General features: G+C 41.3%; 1 pseudogene; it reads right to left on the bottom strand.

The window, feature by feature from the left end:
* Window positions 1-2037: 2037 nt before the first annotated feature.
* Window positions 2038-3106, bottom strand: LOC121024789 (probable G-protein coupled receptor 160; annotated as a pseudogene).
* Between the last annotated feature and the right edge of the window lie 5638 nt (window positions 3107-8744).

Below are 8744 nucleotides of genomic sequence, written 5' to 3'. Positions count from 1 at the left end.
TTCTGTAATTTATTTTGAATTAATTTTTATATAGTGTGTGAAGTTTAAGTCAAGATTCATTTTTTGGACCTAAGGAAGTCTAATTACTCTTATACCATTTGTTGAAAGGTTATCCTTCCTCCATTGAATTAGTTTTGCACCCTTGTCAAAATTTAATTCAGCATATTTGTGTGGGTCTATTTCTGGATTCTCAACCCTAGTACACTTATGTACATGTCTATCCCTCAGCCAACACCACACTGTCTTGATTACTATAGCTAAATAATAGGTCTTAATATTGGGTAGAATAATTCTTCCCATTTTATTCTTTTGGGGGGATTGTTGTCATTTTTAACAGTTGTACCATATTTTATTATATGGTAACTTTTTCAATTAAGTTTTTTTTTAGATCATTGTTGAATCACATACAGTTGAAAGAAAATAATAGAGAACCCAGTTAACATTTACCCAATTTCCCCCAGTGGTAATATATTACAAAACTATAGTGTAATGACAACCAGGATATTGACATTGATATAGGCAAGCTACAAAACATTTCCATCACAAGGATCCCTCATGTTACCCCCCCTTTTTTTTACAACCAGATCCACTTCATTCCCACTCTTAGTACTCTTCAACCTGGCAACCAACAATCTTTCTCACATATATTATTTTTGTGGTCTTAAGAATGGAATAATCCTGTGTGTAACCTTTTAGTGTTGGCTTTTTTTCACTTAGCATAATTCTCTGGCAATTCATGAATAGGGTTGCATATGTAAATAGTTCATTCCTTTTTAGCAGTGAGTAGTATTCCATGGCATGGATGCACCATATTCTGTGTAGCCATTCACCCACTGAAGGACATTTGGGTCCTTCCCAGATTTTGGCTATTTCAGATAAAGCCACTATAAACATTCATGCACAAATTTCTGTGTGAACATAGTCTTCATTACTCAGGGATAAATGCCCAGGACTGTAATTGTACCACTTTATTCTCAATCAAAATCGTTTTAGCTATCTTTGGGCCTCTGAATTTCCATATAAATTTTTAAAGTTTATTTATTTATTTTGAGAGAGAGAGAGAGAAAGGGGCTGAGAGAGGAGAGAGAGAGAATCTCAAGAGAGAGACAATCTTAGGCTTGAGATTCTCTGCTTGAGACAGTGTGCAGAGCTTCATGTAAGGCCTGAACCCAGGAACGATGAGATCATGACCTGAGCCAAAATCAAGAGTCTCAACTTAACTTACTGACTTAGTTAAGTCAGTCTGAGCTGATTGAGAAGAGTCAATCAAAAGTCTCAATTTAGCTTAACTGACTGAGCCACCCAGGTACCCCAAATTTCCATATAAATTTTTCAATAGGCTCATCTACAAAAAAACCTTCTTGGGATTTTGATAACCACTGCATCAAACTTATTAAGCAATTTGGAAAGTGTTGACATGTTTTCTAGTTTAATCTTTCAATCCATGACTATGGAAGGTCTCTCCATTTGTTTGAGTTTTCTTTAGTTTTTTTTCATCAATATGTTATAATATTCACTATATGGATCCTGTATATGTTTTGTTAAGTGCACATGCAAGTGTTTCATTTTTCTGGAGTGATTTTAGATGGTAATGTGATTTTACTTTTGGTCTCCACTGTTTCTAGTTTACAGAATGCAATTTATTTTTCTTAATTTGATAAAAACTGTCTATTTCAGGTCATATTTTAAAGTTGGCAGTAAATCTCAGATTTACATAATAGTTTGCATCAAGATTTTTTTTGTTTGTTGTTTGTTTTTGTAACAGAAACATTAATATGACCAAAATATTAACTCATTTCATGCTTGTGTTAGTAACAAATTAATATTTGTAATATACAGTGTTCCTGAGAAGGTATAAAGACTTGGAATTGTTTTGTTAAAAAAAAAAACATACAGTTTAATAAATAATAGCATAGTTCCAAAAGACACATAGTGAGAATTTATGAAAACAAGGAGAGACTTCAATTCAGTTTTTTATTTGTCCTGAGCCATCGTGCCTACCTGTTTGTAAATGATGATTCTTATTGTAGTTGTGTTTTAATTAGTTTCAACATGACAGCATACTAACAAAATTGTCCAGCCTTTTTGAGATATAATTGGCATGTAACAAATTATTAATGGTATAAGGTTTTGAATTTGCTCCATATTATAAATTGTGAGTGTAATTAGGCATCATTTCCAGTTGACACATTAATCCACAGGTAATGTGATGTCTCTTAAATTATGCTTGTGGCAATTAAACCAATAAACAATATCAGTGAGAAAACTATTGATAAAATACAGGGAATGTTCATTTCTATATACTCTGGCTTATATGTATTTTAAGTAAAAGGACAATTTGAAGTAGGACAAATGGTAACCAGCTACCAAGAAAACAGGTAATGAGCTCAGTCAGGAGTACTTTTTTAAAGCTCACTATATAACTAGATGGATGAAAAGAAAAATATAGGAGACTCTCATTCCTATAGAAAGATATCCTAATAGCCTTTACTAAAGTAGTAACTTCTGACCAAGATGTTATTAAAGCTATAAATAAAATCAGCCGTGGGAAATGACAGACAGTAACTCTGAATACTCAAGTAGAAAGGACATTGATAAGAATAAACATTCTGTGCCTTCACATTTTGGTGGATAGTTGGATCTCCCAAAACATAAGCAAGGACTGAAATCCAAATGAAAACTACTGTGAAGAAATAAAATAACTTTTGATTCTTAAATGGAAGTTTGGTGGTTTTAGAGAAAATCAGAAAGTAATTTATACATTTTATCAAGAAACCTGGATGATACAAAAAGCCATGATTAAAGGAAACAATTTCAGTAAATAGGCAGATGTTGTATTCAGTAAACTTAATGCCTAAAAATATGTCATAAAATAGGTCATAATGGGCATATTTGCCAAAAGTAAAAGAGCAATGAACTCTAGTGAGATGCAAAAATATTCCATAAAACCTTGATAGGTATTTTTCTTTCTAATTCCTAGCATGAGTATCTTCAATAACATGTCCCCAAGTATAATCAATCATAGCAAAGAGTTAACACCTAGGGTCTGGTTGGTTTGATGTAACTGCCACTGAAAAGCACAGTTCTTTGAAGAAAAAGGAGCCATATTTTTTTAAATTAAATTTCACAAAGACTGCTGAAATACATTGAATAAAACACTGTTTCATTCTCTTTTTCATCCTCTGCTTTCTCCAATAGGTCTTTCTTGGATGATGATATTTATTTTTTATTTAGGTTTTACTGCCTTCAAACATCTTAGTTTTTGTTCCGTATCATTTTGCTATAGCAAAATGCCAGGTGAGTAAGCTCTGAGTCATTTGCACAAGTGTGAACGAAAGAAGTGCCTTTCCTCCTAAGTGAACCTTCCCCAACAGGCTAGCTGAGCATGGTCACTTCTGATGCAAAGGATGGTCCTTGCAGCAGAGACCACGCAAGGTGTGGCAGTTCACGCTGTCGCTTAGTTTCCCAGACTCTGGGCTAGAACAGTCGTGTTGTGAGGTCACCACCAGGGCAATTTCAGCCAAAGGGCCCAACTGACTGTCAGAAAGAGGGGCAGGAACCCCATGCGCTCCCTTGGTTCTGCCCTGCCTTATGCAGAAGGAGGAGGAGCCAGACGACTGCGTGGCTGAACCCCCAAGACCTGCCAGGGGTGTCCGCAGGCTTGTGACCAGGAGGTGCAGACATAGGCGCCAAGCTGCGTGCTGCTTTTGTATCCTCAGACCTGATTTAAACTCATTTTTTTAGTTTTTGTTTGGTGTGTGTGTGTGTGTGTGTGTGTGTGTGTGTGTATGCGTGCGCAAGTGTGTGTGCATTTTGTAAATTTCTTTGTATTTTCTATATAGACAATGTTGTTATTGAATCAGGGCAGTTCTATTTTTTTCCTTTCCCATTAATTTGCTTTTATTTAGTTTTCTTATCTTACTTGTTTTAGGGGCTAGTTTACTGTTTGTTTTTTTTTGTTTTTAAGTAAGAGTGGAGAGACTAAGAATAATTTCTTTGTTTTCAGTCTTAGTGGTAAACACTCTGTCTTAGCCATAGGCTTTTTTTGTAGATGTTCTTTATCAAGTTTAGGAAATTCACCCCTATCCTAACTTTCTGAAAGTTTGTACCATGAATTTGTGTTGGATTTTGTCAGGAGTCTTATGTGTTCCTTGACATAATCATGTTATTTTCTTCTTTAGCTTATTCAGATAACATTAATTGAATTTGGAATGTTGCAACACTGAATACCTGGAGAAGCTCCCACTTGACCATGATATATAATTTGTTTTTATATGGTGTTGGATTTAATTTGGTCATATTTCACTAACAGTTTTTGTGCCTGTATTCATAAGAGATTTGATAATGTGGCTTTTTGGTATTGTCTTCATCTGGTTTAGGTAACAGATTAATATTGGCCTCCTCCAATGAGTTGGGAAGATTTTCCTCCTCTTAACTTTTGAAAGAGATTGTGTAGATTGGTGTTACTTCTTATTTAAAGAAGATTCTATGATTCATAGAATTTTCCAATTAAATCATCTGTTCTTGGGTCTTTCTTTTTGGAAGATTTTTTAATTAAAATTTAATTTCTTTAGTAGTTTTGTGCTATTCAAATATCTAATCTGATAATGGAGCATAAGAAAAGCTGATAGGCTGCAAACACCCCCCACCCCAAGGTGGAATATGTGTGATATTCCTCCAGCACTCCTGGCTGCCCAAGAAGAAAGGAAAGGGAAGAAAACAAATGGTTAACTGATAGAGATCACAGTCCTCCAGGACATGAGTTTCCATCATTTTTAAATATCTTAGTAAATTACCAGAAAAAGGCAAACTTCTCAATAGCTTAATCTCCAGAAACCTATAGACTCTGTTTCCTGGAGCCCCAACATCACCCTCCCCTCCATAGTGATGTGGGGAACAAAGGCAAGAAGGAAATAGCAGATAAAATTAAATTTCCTTATAACCTGCAGTCAATTGACAACTATTTGAGGCAGGCAAAGTAAAACATTTCTCCAGGAACTCTTTACTATCTTAATGTTAATGCTTTCCTAGAGGGAAAAACAACCTTAGCTTGACAATAGCTAGGTCTCCAGTATCCTGTGAGTCTTCCTCAGCATATGAAAATCTCATTGGAAGCTTCCCCTGGACTTTACGTCCCCCAACTCCCAAATATATGCAGTCTCTCCACAGAGTCCTGGGCAGCTCTTCCTGCCCATGGGTCCTGTCCCTTGTTTTAATAAAATCATTTTTGCACCAAAGATGTCTCAAGAATTCTTTCTTGGCCGTTGGCTCTGGACCCCACCCTTACCTCAAAACCTCATCATAATGTTTTATGAGTTTTGACAGTTTTTGAGGAATTGCTCCATTTCTTCTAAATTGTTGAGTTTATCAGCATACAGTTGTTCATGGTATTCCTATATTATGGTCTGGATCACCCAGCAGAAGAACCAAGCGGTACTTGGAGACCTTGGAAGGCAGGAGGTTTATTTTACACCAGTGGGCTCAGAGGAGATCATTCTCCAGAGGTCTGAGTCCTGAGCATAAGCAGCAGGGACAATTTATAGTCTGTTTGTTATGCCCAGAATTCGTGATCCCCAAAGACCACCAGGGAGCCGAGTCCGATGCAAAAGCAAAAGAGCCTTTATTCCAGCTAGCTCAAGCTCAATCCCCTACCTGCACTGATGCAGCGGTGAGATACCAGAGAGAAAGAGTGAGTTTCAAAAGCACAAAGGTTTTATAGGGGTCTAGGGGCAGTTGGTGAGGTAATGGCTGTGGCCTCAGCCGATTGGCTGGGGAAGGGTCGTGGCCTTGGCTGATTGGCTGGGGAAGGGTCAGAGTCCTGTTACGAAGGTCACTGTGCATGTTTTGATCGGGAAGTTTGAACGGGTGAGCGGGAGTTTACTCAAGGGGAGGAGGCGTGGTCTGAGGTTTCTGTGATTTTCCCAGAAAGGGGGCATGTCGGGGACATAGTCACTCAAGGTGGAGGACACAGAACAAGATGGAGTCGGCTGGCATAGTTCCGCCCTTTCATGTTCAAGCCTGGCAAGCGGGATGGGAAGAAAAACCCGGAAGGGGAGTCTTTGGGCAGGGACTGGAATTCCCCTATCAGTCCTTTCAGCCACTTATAACAGATTTTTCCCTATCAATGGAATATCATTCCAGAATCTGCAGCTATTAAAAAGCATAATATAGGAATACCAGACCAGTTTCCATAACATGTGTTTCCCTGATGAGGAAATTCAACCGCACTGGCCCATTGTTGCCACCTGTTTGTGAAAATGGCAAGGCAGTGATGGAATTAGGAATCCCAAAGGAGAACGCATGCCCTGCTGAAATTTCAGCAGTCTCCCACTCAGTTCCTTCAGGCCAGCCCCGCTCTGCCTTTCTCACCAGACTCAGGAGACTTGGCAGGTGAGAACCTGCATCAAATGTTGGATCCTGGTAAGGCTTGGGGCCCCAATTCTGTCCTGTCCAGCCCACCCATAGTGGTGGAAGGGGGACCTGATCACTCCCCAGAGACTTCAGAGGTCTCACAGTTACAGGGCCCCAATTCAGTCTGATCCACCCATAGTGGTGGAAGGGGACCTGATCACTACCCGGAGACCTCAGTGGTCTCAGAGGTAGAAATTCTGAGAGAGGGAATGTAATAACCTCTGGTATGTACGTGAGTGTGAATGTGCAACCTGGTCTGGCTTACCTGCCAAGTTCAAGTCTGTGGCTCTTGGGCGGTCACCCTTAAGATCCCCAAAACCCCATGGAGTCTGAGTCGTCCAGTCTGAGTGGGCCTGTCTGTGATTCTGGGGTGAATGGCATACAGTCTATGGCAGCATCAGAATAGTTTCTGATTGTAAGTCACAAATCTGAGACTGCTATGGCTAAGCATCACCTAAGTTCCTTTGGAACATGGCCAGATGTGCATGTGACTGGTCTTCTCATTAGAGGGGGCATCCCTATCCCTCTGTCTGTCTTTGTGACTCCATCTCATGGAAACGTTACAGAGTCAGGACAGAGCAAAGAAGGGGTTTTCGGGAGACTATGGAATTAAGATAACCGCTGGCAAGTTAAGGACCCTATGTGTGTTAGAATGGCCCATTTTTGGTGTAGGATGTCCCCCAGAGGGAACTTTAGATGTCCCAACAGTCTGCTGCATCTGGCATGTTGTCTCCAGAGACACAAGTTACCTTGATCAGTTCCCATATATGGACTTCTGGCTAGATATTGCCCAAACACTTCCCCCTTGGGTGTGATTTACCTGCAACAAACAGGGACAGGCTAGGGTCTTAGTCACCTAGACAAAACGGTCCCAGGAAGGTCAACAGAAGTCCTGACCTCCACAAATTCTCGCTGGTGATCTGGAGGATGAACCAATCTTGCAACCCCCCCCCCCCCATGAACCTCCTGGTTCCCAATACTCCACCACCTTCGGTCTCCCCACCCTTCCAGACTCAGCAGATCCTCTCTCCCTTGGACCAGAGGCCATATTGGACCCTCAGCCAGGTGTAAGTGCCCTCCAGATGCTGGCCCACAGCCACCGGTACCAAGAGGCTCTCCTCTGGGGGATCCTAGCAGGGGCTAAGAAGGCCATGAATATGCACAGCACAAAGGAATCACTCGGGGATTATTATGAGAGGCTAGGCGAGGCTTACACCCCATTTGACACCCTCCTCAGCCAGATCCCAGGCTCTGCCAGATGTATTACCTGCCTAGACTTAAAGAATGCCTCCTTCTGCCTCCTCTTGACTCCCCCAAGCCAACCCTTGTTTGCCTTCAAATGGACCGAACCAGACACAGGGCGTCAGATGCAACTGACTTGAATGTGTCTCCCACAAGAGTTTAAAAAACTTGCCTGCCCTCTTCGGAGAGGCACTGGCCAAAGACCTTTCCGGCTTTCCAAGGGAAGCCTCACGCTGCATCCTTCTCTAGTATGTGGATGACCTCCTTTTTGCCAGCAATACCTGAGAGAATTGTACTGAGGGCACAAGGGCCTTCTTACAGCTCTTGTCGGACTCAGGGTATCGGTTCTCATGGAAAGAGAGCAGTATAGCTGGAGTAAAAGAAGGTCATCACCTCCCTACCCCAGCCCCAAACTAAGAGGGGGCTAGGAGAATTCCTGGGGGCTGTGGGATTCTCCCATATCTGGATTCCCAGATTCTCACAAATAGAAAGACCCCTCTATAATCTCTTGTTAGGGCTGGATCGAGAACACTCTGTCTGGACAGAGGAGGCTGAAGCTGCCTTCCTAGAGATAAAGGCTGCCTTGGGGCAGGCACCAACACTTGGCCTGCCAAATATAAAAAAAGCCTTTTATTCTCTTTGCACATGAGAAGGAAAAGGTCACCTTCGGGGTTCACACGGACAGTTGACCCTTGGCAATGGCCAGTAGCATACCTGTCAAAGAGGCTGGACCCAGTAGCATGGCTGGACCCAGTAGCAGGATGGCCACCATGCCTTAGGGCACAAGCGGCCACAGTTCTGCTCATTAAGGAGGCAGATAAACTCATCCTGGGAGAAGAATTAAATGTCAAGGTTCCCCATGCTGTCTCATCTCTCATGCTTCTCCAATTCTCGGTTAACACAATACCAGGGGCTCCTCTGTGAGAATCCACAGGTCACTCTTAAACCAGTGTGGACACCAGAAGGGAGACAACCCTACAGCATGAGGAAATTGTCTAGCAGACAAGGCAGCCAAGATAGCAGCTAATAAGGAGGTAGACATAGCTCCCTGTGACCCTCACCAGGAGTTCAAAGAAGAAATTGACCCCCCC

The sequence above is a fragment of the Herpailurus yagouaroundi genome, unplaced genomic scaffold (assembly GCF_014898765.1).
Source record: "Herpailurus yagouaroundi ecotype Mexico unplaced genomic scaffold, PumYag 67164, whole genome shotgun sequence".
NCBI classification, from domain to species: Eukaryota; Metazoa; Chordata; class Mammalia; order Carnivora; family Felidae; genus Herpailurus; species Herpailurus yagouaroundi.
The sequence above is the reverse complement of the archived record's forward strand: the minus strand, read 5'-3'. Positions and strand labels throughout refer to the sequence as shown.